General features: G+C 46.9%; 2 protein-coding genes and 1 pseudogene across 4 annotated transcripts in view; 1 reads left to right on the plus strand and 2 right to left on the minus strand.

Moving 5' to 3' along the window:
- Window positions 1–7,561, minus strand: part of PDZK1 (PDZ domain containing 1) — a 38,196-nt gene extending 30,635 nt beyond the window's left edge. The window contains exons 1-2 of one of the 2 annotated variants that reach the window (XM_011995187.1): window positions 7,550–7,561; window positions 6,621–6,704 (exon numbers count right to left, since the gene is read on the minus strand). The gene's annotated coding sequence lies outside the window, so the exon portion shown is untranslated. Of the gene's footprint in view, window positions 1–6,620; window positions 6,847–7,549 lie in introns of those variants that run through there. The other variant, XM_011995188.1, reaches the window with a different exon arrangement.
- The window catches only part of LOC105550294, a 931,651-nt pseudogene that overhangs the window by 272,780 nt on the left and 634,088 nt on the right, over window positions 1–24,783 (minus strand). The gene's annotated exons all lie outside the window — the stretch shown is intronic.
- Window positions 18,936–24,783, plus strand: part of CD160 (CD160 molecule) — a 21,065-nt gene continuing 15,217 nt past the window's right edge. Inside the window, exons 1-2 of the mRNA XM_011995186.1 lie at window positions 18,936–19,049; window positions 24,268–24,373. The gene's annotated coding sequence lies outside the window, so the exon portion shown is untranslated. The remainder of the gene's footprint in view (window positions 19,050–24,267; window positions 24,374–24,783) is intronic.

Raw genomic sequence — 24,783 nt, forward strand, 5'->3', positions numbered from 1 at the left:
GCAGCTACTCAGGAGGCTGAGGCACAGGAATCGCTTGAACCCGGGAGATGGAGGTTATAGTGAGCCGAGATTGCACCACTCCCTCCAGCCTGGGCGACAGAGCAAGACTCCATCTCAAACAAACCCATAAGTGTAGGATGTGAGGATTTCTAGATTTACAAGGAGCACAGAGCTGGAATGAAGGGGGCTGTCACCAGCGATGGCCAGATGCAATGAACTACCATCAGGAAAGAAAGAGCCCAGGTACTGTCATCTCTGCTCATATTCCAAGGTCTGGGACTTAGAAGTGGCAGGATTATTCCATAAATATAGTCATCTACACCCGAACCCACCATCACCTTATCTAATAGTAATCAGGAATCAATTATGCAGTCAGTATCACACCATGAACAAAACAGAGCCTCTCCCCACAAGGCACTTATGTAACCAACACGCAATCCATGAAAACACTAAACCCTAAAACCTTAGCAGGGGCCAGGCACGGTGGCTCACGCCTGTAATCCCAGCACTTTGGGAGGCCGAGGCAGGTGGATCACCTGAGGTCAGGAGTTCGAGACCAGCCTGGCCAAAATGGTGAAACCCCATCTATACTAAAAATACAAAAATTAGCCGGACATGGTGGCAGGCACCTGTAGTCCCAGCTACTCAGGAGGCTGAGACAGGAGAATTGCTTGAACCCAGGAGGTGAAAGTTGCAGTGAGCCAAGATCATGCCACTGCACTCCAGACTGGGCAACAGAGCAAGACTCCGTCTCAAAAAAAAACCACTTAGCAGGACTGCTGGTGAGGAATGTTTAACCCTAGTTACTTTGACTGTGGAAGGGTATCTGATTGTATAATCTAGTGTGAAACCATAGAGTTTCTGTTTCATTGAGGGATAAGGAAAAGAAACGGCAGGGTCTCTCTGGCAACATTCAACCTAGACATTATTTGCTTTCCACTGAACTCCACGCTTGCCTATAAAACATTCTGAACTTCAGCAAGAAAAAAGCAGCATTCTCAGGACGCTTGACCACAGTGTGCACTTTGAGGAATGCTGTTCTTGCAGCACTTGTGTGTATCTGTGTAACAAGAAAGAAGAAAACAAACCCACTAGACTTTTGTTAGGAAAATACAGTTGGTGGAGACTGTGCGATGTTAAGTCAGCAACTATAGACAGGCTGAGAATTCCTTACAGCCATCAGCCCTGACTCCAAGACTTCATGCCTCACACCAGCCATGGCTGGCCTCCTTCAGAGTCTGCCACAGAGCCTTGGCACATGCCGTTCCTTCCAACAGCATAAGGAAAATATCCTGCTGTATCTGAGCTGGTACTGACTGATGTCTCTAGCAAGGAAGAGATAAAGACAACTCAATTTCACCCTTCTTCAAATGTATTTTACCTAGAACAGATCGTATATTTTTATGCAGATCATATTTAAGGCTGCCTGGATTTCTCCTTTGAAAAGCAAGGCATATGGAAATTCAAATACTCAAGTGTATTTACTTCAAATAATTAATATCAAAAATAGAAGGAGAAGCAGGGTTCTAAGATATGTATTTGCTTAGTGTACTTTCCCATTGTGATAGTTACTGGTCTTAGCCAGAGAGAAATTTCAAATGTGAGAAATCAATGAAATCTATTCCACTGAGAATTATCTGGAGAAGAGTGATCACAGACCCACTGAGTAGTTTTTATGTCTCATTTATGATCAAGAATGGAATCTACTTATCTCAAAGTTCATTTGGCCTGCTGATACCAAGTGACTTCCCTACCCCCAGCCACCATAAACAATACTTTGTCCTATATGGCAAGACTCTGGGCTGGAGTTCAAGGCCTTTCGCAGTTGGATTGCTTATCTAAGAGTTCTATGAGTTGGGAGAGGGATGGAGCCAATATTGTGTGGAAACAGAGGCACCCACAGAGAGAGGACATCCTCACGCTACTGATAGAACTAGTACCTGAAAATAGCTCAACCATCCTGAGGGTCAGCTGAGACAAGGGTTTTCCCCAAATCGACATTTTGTGTTACATGACTTTTTGAACTTGCATTTCTACCCCCTTCACTTTTTTTGGTATATCTAAACTACTACAAGAGTCCCGCCTCAAGACAAACTTTCTGACCCTGGTTTTATGATACTATATTCTAAAAAAAAAAAAAAAAAAAATCACTCAAGAAAAAGAAATTCAAGCTTCTTGCTCAGGCACTGAGGCTCAGCATAATCCAGCCCTACCTCAGGCCCCCAGCTCCTCAGCAAGCCCCAAATGGTCTATGCACAGTCACCCACACGAGCCTGCCCTTTGCTCATGCCCCATGCTCTGCCTGGAATCCCTTCCCCACTTCTGACTACTTATTCACAGTAAGTGCTAAGTAAACATTTTTTCCAAGTGAACAAATTTAAGACCTACCATTTTCAAGGCTCAGTTCAAATTTTAGATTATATACGAACCCTTCCATGACCAGCACAGTCTGAAGGTATCATTTCATCTTCTGAATTTCAGTTATTGCTCATATACTTAACAAGTTCTATGTAATACCTGCTGTGAGGCAGGTATCAGAGTTCAATCCAGAATAGCTACCATCCTGCCCTGAAAGAGCCCGGAGTCCAGTGGGGAGAGCTATGAAGCATAACTGCTGAACAACGGTGTGGGTGCTGGAATATTTAAATACAAAGCCTTTCTTATTGTTTTATGTATTTATTGAACTCCTACTAGGATTAGCCTAGGTACTTTTTGTGGGTTCTGATTCAATCCTGATGGGCCATTTTACAAGGAAAAAGAAAAGAGACTCTGAAAAGTTAACTTGGTTTTCCCTGGCTATTTGGATAAGCAGAGTCTGGATTCAAACCCAGTTGAGTCTGGATTCCTTCCACCATCTATCCTGCCTCCCAAGCCTGAGGTGTAGAATGTATTCTGGAAATACGTGTGGTCAGACTGGGAAGAGGAAGCCATCCCAGGCAGAAGGAACAGCACGAGATGCATTCCCAGAATGGCGAATGGTTCAGGAAGGTCAGAGCACAGTTACATGTTGAAAACAAGAAGTAGGTTAGACTGTGAAGCACCTCGGACTCAATCCAGTAGACTATAGAGGAGCTTCAGGGTCCATGTCGTGTGTCCCCAGCAAGATAAGCTTTGTGTGAGTGTGTGTGTGTGTGTGTGTGGCGGGGGAACGAAATCTCGCTCTTGTGGCCCAGGCTAGAGTGCAGTGGTGCGATCTCGGCTCACTGCAACCTCCGCCTCCTGGATTCAAGTAACTCTCCTGCCTCAGCCTCCTGAGAAGCTGGGATTGCAGGTGCCCGCCACCACACCCGGCTACATTTTGTATTTTTAGTAAAGACAGGGTTTTGCCATGTTGGCCAGGCTGGTCTCAAACTCCTGACCTCAAGTGATCCACCTTCCTCAGCCTCCCAAAGTGCTGGGATTACAGGCGTGAGCCACCACTCCCAGCCAAGATAAGCTTTCTTAAGAGCAGGCACCACAGCCCCTTTCTGTATTTTCACACCATCAAGTTTGTATTCAATACAACTGGTGGAAAGCCACGGGCTTTTCTGGATCATTTAGTTTCAAGTCCCCAGTGGGACCCCGTAGTTCTATGCAGCTTTATGAATGCCGACTATCTGTGCCTCCAACAAGGCTTGGCAACTCAGAAACCAGTGACCACCTCAGACCAACAGCAAACCTCCTTTAGTTGCCGCTAAGTGGGCTAGGGCTATCTTTTCTACTTATCAAAACTCCTGCCATTCCCTGGGTTCCTTCATTTCCGGGGGTCATGTAATAGCAAAGCTGTCTGAAGATTATCTCAATAGCACTTACGATGTGCTAGGCACTATGTGCATTCATTTAACCCTCGTAACTTCTGGAACTAGATTCTAATATGCCCATTTGACTGATGAAGAAATAGAAGCTTAGAGAGTAAAAGTCAGTCTGATGTGGAGTGCAGGTTTCCAATCCCAATGCTCATTTTCTTAATCACTTAGTCATGATACCCATCAGGCAAAGAGATTAAGGAAATCTGGGCAGTCCTTCATGAAGGACCAAAGAAAGAAGTTGCTGAGATTTTGAGGAAAACACGTCTAGCTCCAGCTTGCCACTCTCATCGCATCCCTGTGCAACGAATGCAAGAATCATTTCACTAAGATGTGACCAGAAAAACCCATTCCCACATGATTAGACCCTGGACTTCAGACGCCCTGAGAGAGTATTGGAGTCCTTCAACCTCCTTTCCTGAGGAACACCTTAGCAAAGTCATCACCATCTGCATCTGTTCTTCCAGCTCCTTCCCTGCCACACCAATTCCATTTATGCAAATGTGTTTGTGCCAGGTAGTGCTCAAGGGGCTGGTAATACAGCAAGTAACACAAATGATAAGATCCCTGCAGTCTTGAAGCTTAACATCTGGCAAAGGTGACAAGTAAAAGAGATGATTTTTTTTTTCCCGAGATGGAGTCTCACTCTGTCACCCAGGCTGGGGTGCAATGGCACAATCTTGGCTCACTGCAACCTCCACCTCCCAGGTTTAAGCAATTCTCCTGCCTCAGCCTCCCAAGTAGCTGGGACTACAGACGTGCGGCACCACACCCGGCTAATTTTTGTATTTTTAGTAGAGACGGGGTTTCACCATGTTGGCCAGGCTGGTCTCGAACTCCTGACCTCAGATGATCCACCTGCCTCAGCCTCCCAAAGTGCTGGGATTACAGGCATGAGCCACCGCACCTGGCCAAAATGAGATGATTTCTGATGGTACATGCTATGAATGATAGAGATACTGGTGGCGTGGAGATGGGAGGCTATTTTAGAAAGTCCTTCCTGGGAGGTGACATTTGAATTCATACCCAAATGACAAGGAGCTACCCTTCAAGGCTCCAGGATCTACCTTATACTTGGCCAACTGAAAAAGACATTAACGATGATCTGGTCTCAACTTCTTATTTGTCAGTGAGCAAACAGAAGCTCAATGAGATTAAAAGACTAGGACAAGGTTTCCCAACTGACTGCAATTTGTTTCTTCTTACTATTCTATAGAGACTTTCAATATACACATTTGAAATCTAGGCATCTTAAGTTGTGTTTTTAACACATTCATGGTTTTTTTTTTGTTTTTGAGACAGGGTCTCACTCTGTCACCCAGGTTGGAGTGCAATGGTGCAATCATGGCTCACTGTAGCCTCGACCTCCTGGGCTCAAGCAACCCTTCCATTTCAGCCTCCCAAGTAGCTGACACCACAGACACGTGCCACCATGCAGGATTAATTATTATTTTTTGTAGAGATGGGGTCTCACTTCATTGCCGAGGCTGGTCTGGAACTCCTGGCCTCAAGTGATCCTCCCGCTTGGGCCTCCCAAAGTGCTGGGATTACAGGCATGAGCCGCCATTACCTGACCACACATTTGTACTTATAATTTTATTTTCAGTACACCCTTGGGGAAAAAAATGACAGGCCTTCACTTGATCAATAATGAAATCGAGGCTCCAGTTGGCTGAGTAGTTTGTCTAATGGCCTGTCACTAGCAACTGAATGAAAACTCTGATGATTTGTATTCTAGTCCTGTGTTCTTTCACCTGGGTGAGAAGTAGCTGCCTAGTCAGTGGTCTGTGAATATAAGACATCATTACCAGCAACTTCACACCCTATGGTGCAAAGAACATACAAAAGTCAAAGATAAGCACAAATTACTATCGTAACACAGAAATTCAAAGACCCTGAGTAATTTGCTGCAGACTTCAGATGACTGGACAATCATGGCCTGAGGCAGTCCCCGCTATCCCCTCTTGCCTTCTGGGTACAAGACTGAAAGCTGCCCTGGTGACACATTGCAGAGATTTTAGTAAATAAAGAAGAATGTGTTTCTCAGAGCCAACCCCCAAATCTTCATAGCTGGATCCAACCCAGACCGGGAGTCTTCATAGCGAGTGAGCCCTTAGGTGAGTGTCATATTTAAGTCTCATGACTCTTCTGCTTAAGAAATAAACTACTAGTGGTTCCCAAACCTACCTGCACTGATCAGAATGATCTGGGAGAGTTTTCAAATAAAGATCTTTCGATTCACAGAAGACCTGGAGACTTAGAAATGCCAAAGGTGAGAGCCTGGGGAATGTAGGCTTTAACATTCAGCCAGCCTGGAAATTCACTGGTTTTTCTCATGTCTTAGTGCTGCAATGTGATATAGAGAGGAAAGATGCCACTTTTATTATCAAGTGGGCAAGCTAAGTTAGGCTGCATCCTTTAAGGGCTGCTTCCAGAAGAGTCTTCTCTGCTACCCAAGGCCCCTGTACCAGTAGGAAGGTCCTGGGCGTATCCGCCTGGTTACCTGTGAAGTCTGTTGTCTCATTCCCTTTGGCTGCACGTCAAACCCCCGCACGACCCAGGGAAAGCTTTTTCTGAGACCGGCTTGCCAATTTCTTTGTGAAGCAGACCCTAGCCTGCAAGGGTGAGGCGCCTCTCCAGCAGAAAGAATCTCAGAGCGTGGATCATCCCTCACCCGCAACCACCGCCAAAGGGGCCTGGCTCCCTCCCCATGGGATTCTTCTCCGCCCTAGACAGCCAGCTACTGGCTTGGAAAAAGAGAAAGAAAAAAGGAAAAGAAAGAAGGTAATTCAGGCCTCAGTGGCCAGCGCCCTCAAGGACACGAGCAGTTCTTACCTGGAGATGGAAGAGGAGCCGCTCTGTTCGTTCGCTCAGGAATTCTGTCTCTGCAGGTGAGCACTAGGCTTGCAACTCGCTGGACTTTGAACAAAGGTTGATTTAAAAGCTAATGTATTTAACAGGGACATGTGGTCTGAATTCAAGTGACCTCTGTCCTGCTTCCTGCCAGCTGGCTGGGCCCTGAGCTGGAAAACCTGACAAACCTCAGCAAACCAAATGCTCTGGCCCACCTGCCTGGCCCTGCGGGGAGGCTGCTGCTCGCCAGACACTCCCAGAGAACGAGGAGGAGAGAGGGGGCGAAGGACAGCCAGAGAGGAGGTGCCTCCGCTTTCCTTGGTACTCTCCCTTTGGCAGATGCCTTGGTCACACCCAACCAACCCCCAATCCTGTTAGGGTCCTCCAGTCCCCCATCCCGGGGTCAGGGCCGAGACTCATACAGGAGCATCCTCAATCACTGAGGCCTCCTCAAGGAGCAGTAGCCTGTAACACTCCCACCCAGGAGGCCAGTAAGCCCCAGGAAATGGGGCCAAGCGTTCAGGGCACCCATCCTGCTTCCCTCCACCCTGGATTCTCACTTGTGTGCTCCCTAGGAGTTTAGCAAGCAAAGCCCTTGCTCTTATGTCCCAGGCTTCCTTCTTCTTATCCACTCTCTCCCCTCTCTTTTTTTCTTCTCTTTCTCACCTGACGGTGCTCTTTCTGTTCTCCAGCCTAGCGATAATTGTCTTCGCTTCCCACACTCAGAGTCTCTCAGGCAAGCCCAGCAGGGTAGGTGGAAGGCATTTTTACAAACCCCTCTATCCTGCTGCCTTGCTGCCCAAGAAGTAGGCTGGTGCCGGTGTGCTCAGCCCCCAGCCCTAGCCGCGATCAGCAGCTGATTCCTATCAGCAGCACCCACAGACAGTTCTAGCACTGGCCTTCTCACTGACCTGGATCCTCAGCCCACACTGCAAATCAGGGCAAGAGATTGCTCCCGGCACTCAGGCAAAGCAAACCACAGGCCGAGGACTGCGTGACCTCACCCCTCTTCCACCCACACTGCAAAGGCCATTTGTCTTTGCTGGGCCTTGGCTTGGCCCCCAACAAAGACATGACCTGAGCCAGTGGATAAACGGTTTAAAATGACAAACACTGAGCGGCTTCCTCATACCAGCTTATCTTCCTCCACCTCGGGGATAAGCCCTCTTGGCCTCCTCTATATCTTTCAAAGCAGAAGGCAGAATGGGAAAATCTGGATTTAGGATCAGAACACCTGAGTTCACTGTAATCCCAGCACTTTGTGAGGTCGAAGCGGGCAGATTGCCTGAGCTCAAGAGTTCAAGACCAGCCCGGGCCACATGGTGAAACCCCATCTCTACAAAAGGTTAAAAAAAAAAAAAAGCCAGGCATAGTGGTACCTGCCTGTAGTCCCAGCTACTCTGGAGGCTGAAGTGGGAGGATCACTTGATTGACAGGCAGAGGTGCAGTGAGCCGTGATCATGCCACTGCACTCTAGCCTCAATGACAGAGGGAGACCCTGTCTCCAAAAAAAAGAAAAAGAAAAGAAAGAAAGAAAGAACACCTGAGTTCAATTCTGACGCCACCGTTTCCCAGGTGTTTGATCCAAAGTAATTCAGTTTTAGCTCTCTGGGCCTCACTTACCTTCATCACATATAAATAGTTGTTATTGTATGGTTTTTAGAAATTTTAAAAAATTGTGGGGTTTTTTTGTTTTTGTTTTTTGTGTTTTTTGAGATGGAGTCTCACTCTGTTGCCCAGGCTGAAATGCAGTGGTGCAATCTCGGCTCACTGCAACATCCACTTCCTGAGTTCAAGTGATTCTCCTGCCTCCGCCTCCCGAGTAGCTGGGATTACGAGAGCCCACCACCATGCCTGACTAATTTTTTTGTATTTTTAGTACAGACAGGGTTTCACCATGTTGGCCAGGCTGGTCTCGAACTCCTGACCTCAAGTGATCCACCCGCCTTGGCCTCCCAAAGTGCTGGGATTACAGGCCTGGTGTATTCCTTTTGTATCTGGTTTATTTCATTCAATGTGATGTTTGTGAGGTTCACTCATGTTGCTGTGAGTAGCCGTAGTTCATTTGTTTTCATACTAGGATTGCATTTACATAGTGTCCAAATATAGGGCAGAACTTTGGGGGATTCCCGGTTAGGTGGTAACACATGACCGCAACTTCTGGTATACTGGCAAGATTCTAATTCTTGAGCTAAGTGAAGGTTACACAGGTGTTTAAGATTAATTATTGAGCTATGCATTTTTGTTTCATGCACTAATTCTGTATAAATAATAATTAAATTATATTGAAATTTTAAACATTACAATATGTGTATAGCATACTGGAGTAAGAAGAAGCTCTTCAAGGCTAGAAGTGACCTGCCTGAGGATTTCAGCTGTGCTCAGCTCTGTATGATTTATTCAAAAGTGGAAGGGATCAGTATCGTGGCATGCCAATAACCTACATGTGGCACACCTGAGCAATCTGGTCACGAAGCTTTGATCTCTCCACTTCAATTTTTAAAAATTGGCTGGGCACAGTGGCTCATGCCTATAATCTCAGCACTTTGGGAGGTTGAGGTGGAGGAATGCTTGAGTCCAGGAGTTTGAGACCAGCCTGGGCAACATGGTGAAACCCCATGTCTATAGAAAATACAAAAATTAACTGGGTGTGGTGGTGCACACCTATAGTCCCAGCTACTCAGGAGACTGAGGCAGGAGGATTGATTGAGCCTGCGAGGTCAAGGCTGTAGTGAGCCACGATCATGCCACTGGATGCCAGCCTGGACTACAGAGCGAGACCCTGTCTCAAAAAAAAAAAAAAAAAAATTAAATTGTGGTAAAATATTCATAACAAAAAAATTACCATTGTAATCATTTTGAGTATACAATTCAGTGGCATTAAGTACTTTCACACTGTTGGGCAACCATCACCACCATCCATCTCCAGAACTTTTTTATCTTCCCACAGTGAAACTGTGTAGCCATTGAACATGATTTTCTATTCCCTCCTCCCCAGCCCCTGGCAACCACCTTTCTACTTTGCTTCTACAAATTTGACTACTCTAAGCACCTTCTATGTGTGGAATAGTATACTATTTGTTCTTTTGTGACTGGCTTATTTCACTTAGCAAATGTCTTCAAAGTTCATTCATGTTGTAGCACATGTCAGAATTGCCTTCCTTTTGAAGGGTGAATAATATTCCACTGTGTACATACACCACATTTTATTTATTCATCCATCACGGAATGAATTGCTACCACCTTTAGGCTGTAGTCAATCATACTGCTGTGAAAATGGATGTGCAAATATTTGTTCAAGTCCCTGTTTTCAAATCTTTTGGGTATTTGCCCAGAAATGGAATTGCTGGATCATACGTTTGATTTCTTCAGGAACTGCCATACTGTTTTCCATGGTGTCTGCACCATTTTACCTTCCCACCAGCAACATAGAAAGGTTCCAATTTCGCCATATTCCCATGAACACTTGTTATTTTCTGTTTTTTGTTGGTTGGTTGGTTTGTTTTTTAAATGATGGCCATTTTAATGGGTTTGAGGTGACATCTCATTGTGGTTTTGATTTGCATTTCCTTAATGATTCATGATGTTGAGCATCTTTTCATGTGCTTACTGGCCATTTGTATCTTAGATAAATGTCTAAATGTCTATTCAATTTGCCCATTTTAAAAATCAACTTGTTTTTGTTGTTATTGAATTGTATCATCTCAATTTTTCTTTATTATAAAACAAAGACTCAGAGAAGTGAAGTGACTTAGCCAAAGTCACCTCAGGCAGAAACATGGCTAAAAACACTGTGCTCCTGCTTTCATGGCCAATGCCCTTTCTACTATACCAGTCTGCCTGGTTTAATGGGTATCCTCACATTTTTCTCCAACTTCAGGTCTGATTGTCCTAGTACGCATGTCCTACTACCCTGTCTTTTTAGTAGCTCATTAACTTACTCTGAGCCTGGAATTTTAAGCCCCAGTGGTTTTCTCTCCCTGTCTAGAGTCAGTATTTATGACAGGCTCCCTTTCCACTCTCTCTGTTACTCTGGCCTCATCCCACCTTAAGTGGCAGCCTGTGTACTCTGCATACCTTTGGAGGAATTTATTAGGCCAGGGTCCAGATGCAAGACTGAGATAAATGTTTTACAGCAGTGTGGGTGACAAGCTGGAGACACGGCAATGCCACTTGGCTGCAGCACACACTGGCCCCACATGACTGCTGACTGGAGCTTTCTAGTTCTCTTCAGTAACCAGGTGTCAGGACAGGGGAGGCCTGAGGATCCTTGGAGAGCTGGGAATTATTAACACTTGCAAGCTGGCTGCCAAGAATATCCGAGTAGTAATTCACTTGCTCCTCCTTTTCCCAGATGAGGGGTCAGAATACACAATCCTTTTCCACCACAAGAAAAAGGCACAGAACAAGAACATGCCATGGTCTGGGTTCCTGCATATAGCAAGGTCTGGTCTTGGCACTCTTGGAGTATTGGTTAAAAGGATATTTGGTTGCCCCTTTGTAAGAGATACAGAAACAATCAGTGGTCCTTCGGCAGTTTGGATTCTGCCTTAAAAAGCCAGACCCTCAAGGGCCACCAACGGTCCAGAATGGGGAACAGGAGAAGAGCAAGAAAAGTGTCAGGGATCTCAAGGCCACAGCCTCAGCCCGACCTCATCCTTCTGGGGACCATCCCATCCAGAGGTAAAGGGTCAGTGAGAAAGAAGCAGGAACCATGAACAGCCTAGTGGCCCAAGTCTGTAGCTTGATTTAAAAGACATCCCTCGGCCGGGCGCGGTGGCTCACACCTGTAATCCCAGCACTTTGGGAGGCCGAGGCGGGCGGATCACCTGAGGTCGGGAGTTCGAGATCAGCCTGGCCAACATGGAAAAACCCCGTCTCTACTAAAAGTATAAAATTAGCCGGGCGTGGTGGCACATGCCTGTAATCCCAGCTACTCGGGAGGCTGAGGCAGAAGAATCGTTTGAACCCAGGAGGCAGAGGTTGCAGTGAGCCGAGATCGCACCACTGCATTCCAGCCTGGGCAACAAAGTGAGACTCTGTCTCAAAAAAAAAAAAAAGACATCCCTGCCAGGCGCAGTGGCTCACGCCTGTAATCCCCACACTTTGGGAGGCCAAGGTAGGTAGATCACCTGAGGTCAGGAGATCGAGACCAACCTGGCCAAAATGGCAAAACCCTGTCTCTGCTAAAAATACAAAAAAAAAAAAAAATCATCCAGGCATGGTGGCAGGTGCCTGTAATCCTAGCTACTTGGGAGGCTAAGGCAGAAGAATTGCTTGAACCTGGGAGGTGGAGGTTGCAATAAGCTGAGATCGTGCCATTGCACTCCAGCCTGGGCAAGAGACCAAGACTCTGTCTCAGAAAAAAAAAGACATTGCACCTCAAAGTATTGCTTCTCCCAGAATGGTTCCAGTGCCCCCTGACATTCTAGCTTGGAGAGCAAACTAATTGTGCCCATCCTGTTTTCTCTGTTGCTTAGAATTCTTGACAGGATGCCGGGCGCGGTGGCTCACACCTGTAATCCCTGCACTTTGGGAGACCGAGGCAGTTGGATCACTTGAGATCAGGAGTTTAAGACCAGCCTGGCCAACATGGTGAAACCCCGTCTCTACTAAAAATACAAAAAATGAGCTGGGCCTGGTGGTGGGCACCTGTAGTCCCAGCTAGTCGGGAGGCTGAGGCAGGAGAATCACTTGAACCCAGGAGGCGGAGGTTGCAGTGAGCCAAGGTTGTGCCACTGCACTCCAGCCTGGGCAACAGAGTGAAAGAGCGAAACTCTGTTTCAAAAAAAAAAAGAATTCTTGCCAAGGAAAAAGCAATGCTTGTCTTGTTTTTTGGAAATGTAGTCTCGCTCTGTCACCCAGGCTGGAGTGCAGTGGCACAATCTCAGCTCACCACAACCTCTGCCTCCTGGGTTCAAGTGATCCTCCTGCCTCAGCCTCCCAACCGGGATTCCAAGTGTGCTCTACCACGCCTAGCTAATTTTTGTATTTTCAGTAGAGACAGGGTTTCACTATGTTAGCCAGGCTGAATTTGAACTCCTGACCTCAAGTGATCCACCCATCTCAAGCTCCCAGAGTACTGGGATTGCAGGCATGAGCCACCATACCTAACCAATGCTTGTCTTTATTATCCACTGAAGAAAGTACATTTCCTCCTCCGAAGCCCAAGTCAGCATGAGGATGGCCCCATCCTGTTTGCCTTAGGGTAGAGTGCAGCCTCTGTGCCTCCAGACAACTGTAGACGTGCCTGCAATTCCACTCAGCTGAGTACTTTTTTGCTAAGCACCCTTTGCTAAGTACCACCTATTAATTTCCTCTGGGTCAATTGAAAATACCAGGGAGGGTAAATGTTAAATCCTTGATGGAAGAGTGAGGCATCAAGGCCTGGGACTCTTCGTGCCTGGGGGAAGGTTGAGAAAGAATGGCCATTGCCAAGTGTGGGAGAACAGTTTCCCCAACTTCTTCAGCCAAAGACAGCTTCACAGGTGCCTTTCAGAGGAGCCCTGCACTGGGACTCACATAGTGTGACTTGCAGGCAGCTCTCGGAGATGATGAGCCAAAGAGGACGGGGGACCTGCAGTTGCAGGCCACACCCTGTCACCGTGGCATCCAGCAGGCCGTGAGACCTGCAATGGGGAGAGTCACATTCCCCTAGGCATTCACACAGCAGAGTGCAGCTTCGTGGGGGTGGGTGAGGGGGAGCCACCCCACGGTACAGACAGAGCCGTGACTGCAGCCGTTTCTGCCGTGAGGCTGGTGTGTCCTGGAGACACTCGGGCTGTCCCTGTGGAAATGGGTGTGCAGAGCCAGTGGCAGTGTTTGAGCCAGCAACCCCACAGGCCTGGTCTCCCTCAGGAGGAGGCCTGGCCGTAAAGGAACTTGGTGTCTTCTATGACCTGAGAGGGACAAGACAGGCTCTTCAGGACACCAAAGTACTTTGGGCACATTTTTGTGTGCCTTCTGTTTTAAAAGACAGAACTTAAAGAGTACCTGGTGAGCCATTCACTACAGACTGGAAATTAGAATGGAGGCTGAGAGAGACATTTTCTCCAGGGCCTGCCGTGTCATCTTGATACCCAAACTCCTGAAACTGCCACCTCTGTCCCCACAATAAAACAGCCCTGAGGCCAGGCGCGATGGGTCATGCCTGTAATCCCAGCACTTTGGGAGGCCAAGGCAGGTGGATCACCTGAGGTCAGGAGTTCAAGACCAGCCTGGCTAACGTGGCAAAATCCTGTCTCTACCAAAAATACAAAAATTAGCTGGGCATGGAGGCGCGTGCCTGTAGTCCCAGCTACTCAGGAGGCGGAGGCAGGAGAATTACTTGCACCCGGGAGGCAGAGCTTGCAGTAAGCTGAGATTGTGCCACTGCCCTCCAGTCTGGGCGACAGAGGGAGACTCCATCTCAAAAAAAAAAAAAAGCGAAACAAAACAAGAAAAAACCAGCCCTGACTCCCTCTCCATATTCTATCATTATTCTATTACCAAGGACTCTGGGCAAAAGGCCAGCAATGACAGTGGCTGGGGCAGGGGCTGAAATGCCTACATAACTTTGCTGTATGTGCCTCTGGCTCTGAGGCTTGGTTTCCTTCCAGAAAACTGTTGGCTGTGCTAGGTGTCAGTTCACCCTTCTCTGGGGGAGAGGCTGGGCCTTGCACCAGCCCCTGGAGCCTCAAATGTGCTTCCTCACAGCTACTGGGGCAGTAGGCCCTGAACTGGGCCAAGGTCAGAGTTACTCTCCCTCACCCACGCTCACCAAACTCACACATGCTAAGCAACAAGGGGCAATGTGACAGGAGAATGAGCTCTACTCTCTACATGCAGGTGTAGCCTCTGGCACCTTCATGGCCTGGAAGTCTAATACAGTCCAGTGAAATGTGGAAATAGCTACAAAGCTAGAGTTACCTTTGGTTGCAGTGAACACACGAGACTTGGACTAAGCCGAGGCAGGTGGCAGGTCTGAGCCATGCACCTGACAAGGGAGACTGACAAACTGGACTCTGTTCAGAGAAGAGTAGAAAGGACAAACAAAGTATTGGAACCATGAAAGCATTGAAATAATTATAAGAAATAATTGCAGGAGCTGGGGATATTTAGCCCAGAAAGGAGAAACATTAGAATGATTAACTTTCTTCAGAGATTTGATAGACTCCCGAGTAGAAAGGAAAACTAGGTAATGCTGGCCGGGCGCAGTGGCTCACACCTGTAATCCCAGCACTTCGGGAGGCTGAAGCAGGTGGATCGCCTCAAGTCAGGAGTTTGAGAACAGCCTGACTAATATGGTGAAATCTCTTCTCTACTAAAAAAATACAAAAAAATTAGTCGGGCGTGGTGGCGGGTGGCTGCAATCCCAGCTGCTTGGGAGGCTGAGGCCCAAGAATCACTTGAACCCAGGAGATGGAGGTTGCAGTGAGCCAAGATTGTGCCACTGCATTCCAGCCTGGGCAACAGAGGGAGACTGTCTCAAAAAAAAAAGAAAGAACACTAGGTAATGATACTAGCCCACATCTGAGTACTTCGTATATGCCAAGCACCATGTCAATTGTTTTACACACTTTTCTCATTTACTCTAAACAGCAGTTCTGTGACATTGTTATCCCCATTCCACAGTTGAAGAACACACAGAAAAGGTGAATGACTTATCCAAGGTCACATAGTAAGTGGTGGAGTCAGGATGTAAATCCAGGTGTCTGCCGCATGTGCCTGAGACTTGCCTGCCATCCGTAGACATTTCCCATGTGGGGCCCTCAGCAGACTTCATGGAAAGTTACAGGCAGGCAGGACTGACAGCAGCACAAGGAAGAATTTTACTGGAAGTATTCCACAAGGGATATTGCGTGGATACTTTGGGTGGTGGTGAGCTGCAGAACAGTAGAGCGATTCAAGCAGAGGATGCAAGAGGTATTACCCTGAACGGTTTGCAAGGAGCATTACGGCAGCAATGGCACCAGGGAACTTGTTAGGAATACAGCTTCTTGGACCACCCCCACCCCTGCCCTGAGACCCTGAATCAGAGACTCTGCAGCTGGGCCCAGCCATCCGAATTGTTCAAAGATGCCCTCCTGGTGATGTTAATACACGCTCAAGTTTGGGAACGACTGGCATGCAAGCGTCTGCACGTTTCCAGGGACTAGAAGACTGCTGCAGTCTTCTGCTTCCAAAACCCCGTAATTCTACAGAAGTCAGATGGAAATACAATTCAATGTCCACTCAGTTTTTCTTTTTCTAAATCGTGTCCAGTTACACAATTTAGCAACTGATAGATTGTTTTCAAGATATTCAAAGGCCCACAGGATACAGATTTGGGAGGCTGTGGATGACCAGGAGGCAGCCTAGATTTCAGCCACCTCTTTGTTTCACTGACTTCCAAGCCAGCCCCACATGTCCTTGCTCCTTGCTGGTTCACACTGTTCCTCTACCCCTGCCTTTTGAAATCCTGCCTTCTTTCAAAGCTCAATTTAAATGTCACATTGTCCACACAGAGTGCCTAACACTGTCTGCGCCCACAGGGCAGTCTCCTTTTCTTCCTCCCAACCTCCCCTGCTTCCTGGCTTCTCTCTCACTTCTGGGGTACTTATAGCTGTTGGTGCATTCGGTTTCATCTCACAGGGATGCAGGCCGCTCTCAACAGTGTGCTCGCCTTGAGAGCAGGCCCCATTCAGTCATCGACAACCCCACAGGGCCTGGCACACAATAACCTTGTGAGGAGTGACCAAAAGTAACATCTGCAGAAAACTGTGCATGCCGCTGTTTGCAGGATGGACAGACGCTACACGGCTGGTGAAAAGGAAGTGCGCTGCAATTCACTTTTGAGCCCTGAGGTCTCTGCAGAACTTTGAGGTTTTTTGCAATAACCAGTATGAATACATGTGTGTAAACGAGTACGAAAGGGGCCTCAACCTCACTCACCCACAACCCTGGTTGCCTTGAACTTCTCTTCGTGTTGCTAATAATCACTGTTTGACAGCTCCTCGATGATAAGGAATGCTGAATGCTCTCAGAGCCAACCTTTGGAAGGACCCCATGGACCCAAGGAGGGAGAAGTCTCCAGCTGAGAGAGCAGAGAGGTCATCTGTTTGAACACTATCATAGCGACAGCAAATAAGGATACCGGGGATAACAGAAACCAGGCCCAGTTTAGCAGTTCATACCTGTGGGACCCGGTTTCCTGTGGGCTGTGGTGGACTGGTCGTGTGACCAGGATGGTGGTGAGACACTCCTCTTCCCAACATGGGTCCCCAACCCCCAGGCTCCCAGAATGGGCTCATTCTGCAGTGAAACCTAACACTTTGATGGAGTGAAGAAGTATTTCTTTTTTTCTTTTCCTTTTTTTTTATTTTTAGAGACGCAGTCTCGCTCTGTCACCCATGCTGGAGTGCAGTGGCGCGATCTCGGTTCACTGCAAGCTCTGCCTGCCGGGTTCACGCCATTTTCCTGCCTCAGCCTCCCAAGTAGCTGGGACTACAGGCACCCACCACCACACCCAGATAATTTTTTGTATTTTTAGTAGAGACGGGTTTCACTGTGTTAGCCAGGATGGTCTCGATCTCCTGACCTCATGATCTGCCCGTCTCGGCCTCCCAAAGTGCTGGGATTAGAGGTGGGAGCCACCGCGCCCAGCTTGGAGTGAAGAAATATTTCTAATATCTGTCTCATCTGACGATGGCTTCAGTGGAGCGATCTGGGAGTTCTCAAACCCCAGAGCACCCTACTGTTTTTAGGACCACAGAGTGCTACAATAACAGGAACAACAAGGAAAAGAGAGGCTCTAGACTAGTCACGAAAAAATTTCCCCCACCCTCCCTGCACCCTTGAATTCTTGCTTAGCCTGGCACTGGGTGTCAACCATGACAGGTGTTCCCCCAGAACCATGGCGCTTCCTGGTGTGCTGTGCCCTTTGGCACAGGGCCTGGCCCAGCCTTGTAAGACTTAGAGCCCAATGTTTCTGATTCTCAGACTAATGCTCCTGCCATCTAAGGGCACAACCCTAGAATTTAGGAACAATCGTAATCTCCCAAGCCATCACTGACCAAGGAAGAACAGAACAGAATAGAAATGGATGTGAAGCTGGGCATGGTGGTTCAGGCCTGTCATCCTAGCACTTTGGGAGGCCAAGGCCAGAGGATTGTTTGAGCCCAGGAGTTCAAGAGCAGGCAGGGCAGCACAGGGAGACCTCATCCAAACAAATCTTTTTAAAAATTATCAACCGAGCATGGTGGCTCACGCCTGTAATCCCAGCACTTTGGGAGGCCAAGGCAGGCAGATGGATCACTTGAGGTCAGGAGTTTGAGACCAGCCTGGCCAACATGATGAAACTCTGTCTCTACTAAAAATATAAAAATTAGTCCGGCATGGTGGCAGGTGCTCATAATCCCAGCTACTCGTAAGGTTGAGGCAGGAGCATCACTTGAGCCCAGGAGGCGGAGGTTACAGTGAGCTGAGATCACGCCACTGTACTCCAGCCGGTGTGACACAGCAAGACTCCATCTCTAAATAAATAAATAAATAAATAAATAAATAAATAAATAAATAAAAAGTTATCCAGGTGTGGTGGCGTACACCTGTGGTCCTAGCTGCTTGGAGGGGCTGAGGTGGGAAGATCACTTGAGCACAGGAGGTCAACGTTGCAGTGAGCTATGATTGCCCCACTGTACTCCAGCCTTGGTGACAGTAAGATCCTGTCTCAAATTAAAAATAAATAAATAAATAAATAAATAAATAAATATAAGAAAGAAAAAGAAAAAAAATGGGTGGCAAATTAAGGTCAGTCATTCATCCTCCCCCCCACCACACCAGGACCATTTTGGTGCCCCTACTCGTTGCCTCCCCTGCTCACCACCACCCTCACTCAAGCCTTCTTGACAGCTCCCTGCCCTTCTTCCCTTTCAGCCTGGAGCAGCTGTGTTCTCTGTCCTACTTCTAACCAAAACCTACTCTCAGGAGAAGACTTGGTACCTTTCTTTATACTTAAGAGGACATTCTGTCCTTTTATCTTCTAGTTATTCTATCGTCAGTCCTTTCCTTATTATGAATTAGCAAACACAAAATCTTTGTTCCCCAGGGTAAAGAAAAGAATTTTAAGAGGTGGTTTTTCTCAGCCCCCTCAGCACCCTAGTCTATTTCTAACACCAACAAGACAAAACAAGGGAGAGGAAAGGAGAAGGAGATGGAGGACCAGTTGCAGGAGAGGAGAAAAAAATCCACAGTGGGGGTGGAGGAAGATCTCTGACTGCTTAACGACCCATCCTGTGGTTTTCAAAGACTGAATATAACAGCTATGAAAGTGTGAGCAATGACGAAACTGGAGAGATGGGGTTTTAACAAGATGCAAGAACAATCTGAGGACTGAGAGCCATTTCAACGTGAGCCCCCAGCCTGAGAGCAAGAAAGAAGAACTTCTGTCTGGAGGTAAAAAGATCTGTTGGGGACCTGGGGTCCAGGTGGAGGGACGGGATGGTTGACAGAACTGCTCAGGCAAGGACAGGCTTCCCATGAGGTCCCTGAGAAACCTGCCTTTTGGAGGGAACTGTCCTCTGTCCTCTGGACCCTGGGGAGAAGGTTATTTCTGGCTGCCAGACCAGCATGCTCGCTCTTCTTCCATGGGCATTCAGGGATCCTGGCCCCACTCTGACATTCCTCAAATGGAGGAATTCCTCAAATTGCCAGAGGAAAGTTACCAAAGTTTAGATCAGCGTTCTGCTGGAGCTCTTCAAGGCCTGGGTTGAGACAAGCCAGGAGGCGGCCCGGGGCTTGGAGCTGGCCCTGTGAGGCACCTCTAGGGGAAGTTCACGTCCTAGGTGGTTCACATCGTGGACCTCTTGGAGGTCCATGAATAGATTCATTCATGGGATTTGTGAATTTTGGGGAAAAATACATCTTTATTTTCACTAATCTTTAATTGAAAGTTAGCACTTGCTTCAGTTACGAATATAGACAATGAACCACAATAGAATTTGCCATCAATAGAAAACACAAATATTTTCAAATCTCATTACAGTTGTTATAGATTTCTCCAAATGTCATTAACGCTCAGCACTACTGCAGAATTGCAACAGTTACTAGGCTGATACCAGATCTAAAGAAGCATGTGTACTGCTCTATCACACATTCGTCTCATGTTTTGACAACTGTCTTGTCATCATTTGTTCCCTTTATTATCCCATGTATCTTATTAATTTTTAAATGTTATTCTGAGAAGGGACTCCATATGCCTTCCCAGACCACCAAAGAGGTCCATGGCCCCCTTTACGTCAGGCGCCTGCTTTGGTGTGTTGAGCAGGAAGCCCGAAATCTCAGACAAGAGCTTCAAGGGCCCCCCAGCCCAAACCTCTGTTTGCTAACAAGTCTGGTTCTACTTTAAGGCAGTTGGGGTTGTGGAGATAGAAAAAGAAGCGCCTTCACAGCAGCAAACGAGATCTTTCTGGGCATCTTTTTCAGTGTTGTGGGAGATCCGTATTCAGAGGTATTTGTGGAGCTCAGAGCTGACCTTCCAGCTCCTCTGAGAGGTTAGATCCGGGCTCCGGTGACAGAGGAAATGGAGTCTCTTTCTTGCCATCTTGTCCCCACCCTCCCCAGAAAACCTCTGGCAAAGCTTTATGTGTCATCTAACCGTCACCACATTCCTATGAGGGAGCTTTAAACACAAGAGGAATGTGAGACTGAGCGAGGTCCAGCAATGTGCCACAGGTCACACAAAGCTTGAATTTGAACCCAGGAGCCTACGAGACTCCAGGACCCCCTCCGGAGGTGAGGGAGGGGAGAGTTTCCCGCAGTCTGTGAGCTGTTGCCTGAGAGAGGCCCCGGGCTCTGGGGCCACCAGCGCAGCTCAGGAGCCCCGGGGAAGATCAAAGGTGAGGATGCCAACTGCACGGGCACCCACCCCCGTGCCCGCGCTGGGGCTCACAACGTTTTAAGAGGGGAGACCCGCCCCTGACGTATAGTGGGCCCGGAAAATTCCCAGACTTTTCACGACCACCCGCTCTCCCCCTATTGAGGGCCAGGTGCCGCTCTAGTACATGCTGCGTCCCCAGGACCCACCAGGCCCAACTTTGCACCCCCTCAACTCCCCTCCTAGTTTAGGCTTTCCCTGTCTAGCCCCCATGCTCGCCGGATGGTCCATGGCCGGAGTGACCAACGCAGGGCAGGTTGGGGTCACTCGACTTTGGCTGGAAGGCAGCGCCCTCTAGCGGCCAGAGTGCGGAATCAGCGCCGCCGGCTCCGCGCTGCCCGGCCTGCGTCACACCAGGGTGCTCCCCTCCCGGACACCAAGGTCACTTCCCAGAGCATCCTTGCTCACTGACTCCGCCTCCCCCCAGCGCTGGTGAGGGGCCCACAACAGACTTACACGCTCTTCTTCAACTCAGCCCTAGGCACCGCGAAGCCTGGCCACTCCAGCGGAGTGACCGGCTGCATCAGCCCCTCCGAGCCTGTCTGCCTGTCCTCTGTCTCCTTGGAAGCGGTCCCTACCCTGCGCCCCTCCCATCCCGCTGCACCAGTCCCTTAGGAAACACGCCTAGAGAACGGACACGACCTTGTCAACATTCCATGGCTATGTAGTGCGGAGCCAGGACTGGAAGGAAGCCCGATTTCCTCAGCCCACCTTAATTCACCAACTGTATTCTTTTTTTTTTTTTTTTTTTTTTTTTGAGACGGAGTCTCGCTCTGTTGCCCAGGCTGGAGTGCAGTGGCTGGATCTCAGCTCACTGCAAGCTCCGCCTCCCGGGTTCATGCCATTCTCCTGCCTCAGCCTCCCAAGTAGCTGGGACTACAGGCACCCGCCACCTCGCCCGGCTAGTTTTTTGTATTTTTTAGTAGAGACGGGGTTTCGCGGTTTTAGCCAGGATGGTCTCGATCTCCTGACCTCGTGATCCGCCCGTCTCGGCCTCCCAAAGTGCTGGGATTACAGGCTTGAGCTACCGCGCCCGGCCATCCACTGTATTCTTTAGGCACCAGCTCCCCAAAGCCCACAAACATCTATGAAGGCCTAAGTCCATTGCCATCTTGTAGCCTTTCCACATCACTCATCCAGAATTTCTCCTTTCCTGCCCCTTGATACTTTATAACCTTACTACTGTTCTTAGTACAGTCGTTCTTGTGTTACAGCTGTTCGTGGATGAGTGGCTGTGAGGAGAGGGACAAAGAGGACTCCAAGAGAAAGACTCTCATAACTTGGGTTAGAATCCTGCTCCCCAACTTAGGAGCTGTGATTTTAAGCACGTCGCAAGGCCTCTCCAAGCCTCTATATGCTTCGTGCAAATAATAAATTTTAAAAAATAATAATGGCTTAGTGTTTTATAACGACTAAACACAGTCTTGTAGGTAGATGTGCCTGGAACACTGTCCATTGATTCCAATATACGAAAGCATAAAAATAATAATAGCTATCATTTATTGAGCCCTTACTCTCTGCCAGGCATTATGCTAAGTAGTTTACACAGGTTACCTCATTTGACCCTCACCACCCTAGGAAGAAAATATTTTGTCACCATTTTATAGGTCAGTAAACTCATTTTCAGAGAGGTTAAGAAACTTGCCCAATATTACACAGATAGTAAGTGTCAAAGCCAGATCTCAAACATGCTGGTCTGACTCTAGAGACCATTTAACCACTAAAACATCTTTGCCTCTGCTGTGTTAGTGATCTCTCTGTGCCCCGTGGTGCCTGACACATTATAGATGCTCCGTGTTTCTGAAATATGTCTATTTATTAAAAGCTGAGCATAGTGCCTGGCCCAGGAGCCTAAGAAATTTGACCAAGTCATGCAACTATTAAGTTTTCGGACCAGGATTTGAACACACACAGTCTGGCTCTAGAGTCTATGCTTTTTAACCATAATTCTGGGCTGAATGAATAATTGTAATCCTTCTTTATCTTCCTCTTTGAATCAAAGGATGCTTTGTCACTAAATATTCTATGTTTCAAGAGTCACCAGGACATTCTGATATAGCATGAAGGTATGATAACACAGGAGAGGGAGCAAGAAGAGGTCAAGGCTAGGGGAAAGGACATTGGGGCCATACCTTGAGCCGCTGCTGGGATGTTTTATTAGGATTTTTTATTAGGATTGTGACAAATGTACAGATAAGTACAGACAAAATTAATGATCATCTCTACTTAGATTTTCTTTTATGTTTCTTAATAGTACTGTATAGTTTTTATCCTATAAGTCCTATTCGAATGTTTTACATTTTTCTGGACATTTCATGGGTTTTTTTGGTGGCTATAAAGAATGAAATTTTCTTCTACCATATTTTCTAATAATTATATCTAGGAAAATTAATAATCTTATGTATTAATACCTTAAATTATTATTTATATACACTAGTTTATTTTATACAAATTATAATTACATAACATTCTATTCTGTGGATCTGCAATAATTTTTTCAACCATTCTTACCAGTGGGTCTTCACCTGTTTCCTTTTTTTGTAGGGGCGGGAGGGCGACAAAGTTTTGCTCTGTTGCCCAGGCTGGAATGCAGTAGTGTGATCTTGGCTACTGCAATCTCCGCCTCCCAGGTTCAAGCAATTATCCTGCCTCGGCCTCCTGAGTAGCAGATCACAGGCACCTGCCACGATGCCCAGCTAATTTTTGCATTTTTAGTAGAGCCAGGTTTCACGTGGGCCAGGCTGGTCTCCAACTCCTGACCTCAGGTGATCCGCGTGCCTCAGCCTCCCAAAGTGCTGGTATTACAGGTGTGAGCTACCACACCTGGCCTTCACCTGTTTCTATTTTTTTGGTATTATAAACAATGCTGCAGTGAATATCCTTGTACATATATACTAGCACACTCATGCTTTTATTTCTGTAAGCTATAGCCGAAGGGACAGGGTATGTGCATTTGAAATGTTCCCCCAAAGCTCCATAACAATGTATAGTTCTACCTAGAGTGAATGATTGCACCTATTTCTTCTTACCCTTACCAAACTTTGATTTATCAATCTTTTAAATTTTTGTTCATTTAACAGGCGGTAATTCTGAAATTCTGAACTCTGAATTTTTAATTTGTACTTCCCTGAATACTTGTAAAACTAAAAAACTTTTTATTCCATTTCCTCTTTTGTGAACTGCCTATTCAGATACTCTATCTTTTATTGTTTTTAATAATTCTTAAGTTTCTCGGGTTTTCCAGATGTAAGTTATATCACATATAAATAGTAATAAATTTGCCTTAAGACTTCCAATATTTATACCCTTTGCTTTATTTTCTTGTCTAAATGTAATGGCAAACACTTCCATTACACTGTCCAAACAGAACAACGTAAAATAACAGAAATAATAGGAAGCATCTCTGCCTTAAATTATCCTATATTTTACCATTAAATATGATGTTGAAATTTTATCTGAGATATACATTTCTCCATTATATTGAATAGTATTCATCCATTACCATTTTACTTAGGATTTTAGTGGGAATTAATGTAAGACTTTATCAGAAGGTAATATTGACTTTCTTTTTTGATCCAGTAGTATGTTAATTAATAATTTCCTAATATTAAATCATCCAAGAATTTCTAAAAATGAAACCTCATTCCATTTGTCATGGTGTGTTATATTTTTAATATCTTGTAGGACTGGTTAATTTTTGTGTGTGTGTAATTTTTGTTCTTGGCTTTCTTGAGACAGGGTCTCACTGTCAACCAGGCCAGAGTGCAGTGAAGATCATACCTCACTGCATCCGTGAACTCCTGGGCTCCTCCCACCTCAGCCTCTTGAGAAGCTGGGACTACAGGTATGCACCACCACACCTGGCTAATTTTTGTATTTTTTGTAAAGACAGGGTCTCACCTTGTTGCCCAGGCTGGTCTCAAACACCTGGGCTCAAGCGATCCTCCCACCTCAGCCTCCCAAAGTGTTGGGATTATAGGCATGAGCCACCACACCTGGGCCTTTCCATTTTTAAAAATTTAAATAAAATATTATAAAACAGAATACAGCAGCATATGAAAAGAATAACATACTAGGCTGGGCGTGGTGGTTCACGCCTGTAATCCCAGCATGTTGAGAGGCCAGGGCGGGTGGATCACGAGGTCAGGAGTTCAAGATCACCCCGGCCAAGATGGTGAAACCCCGTCTGTACCAAAAATACAAAAATTAGGCGAGTGCAGTGGCAGGTGCCTGTAATCCCAGGTACTTGGGAGG

This window comes from Mandrillus leucophaeus, unplaced genomic scaffold (assembly GCF_000951045.1).
Source record: "Mandrillus leucophaeus isolate KB7577 unplaced genomic scaffold, Mleu.le_1.0 Scaffold475, whole genome shotgun sequence".
Taxonomy (NCBI): Eukaryota; Metazoa; Chordata; class Mammalia; order Primates; family Cercopithecidae; genus Mandrillus; species Mandrillus leucophaeus.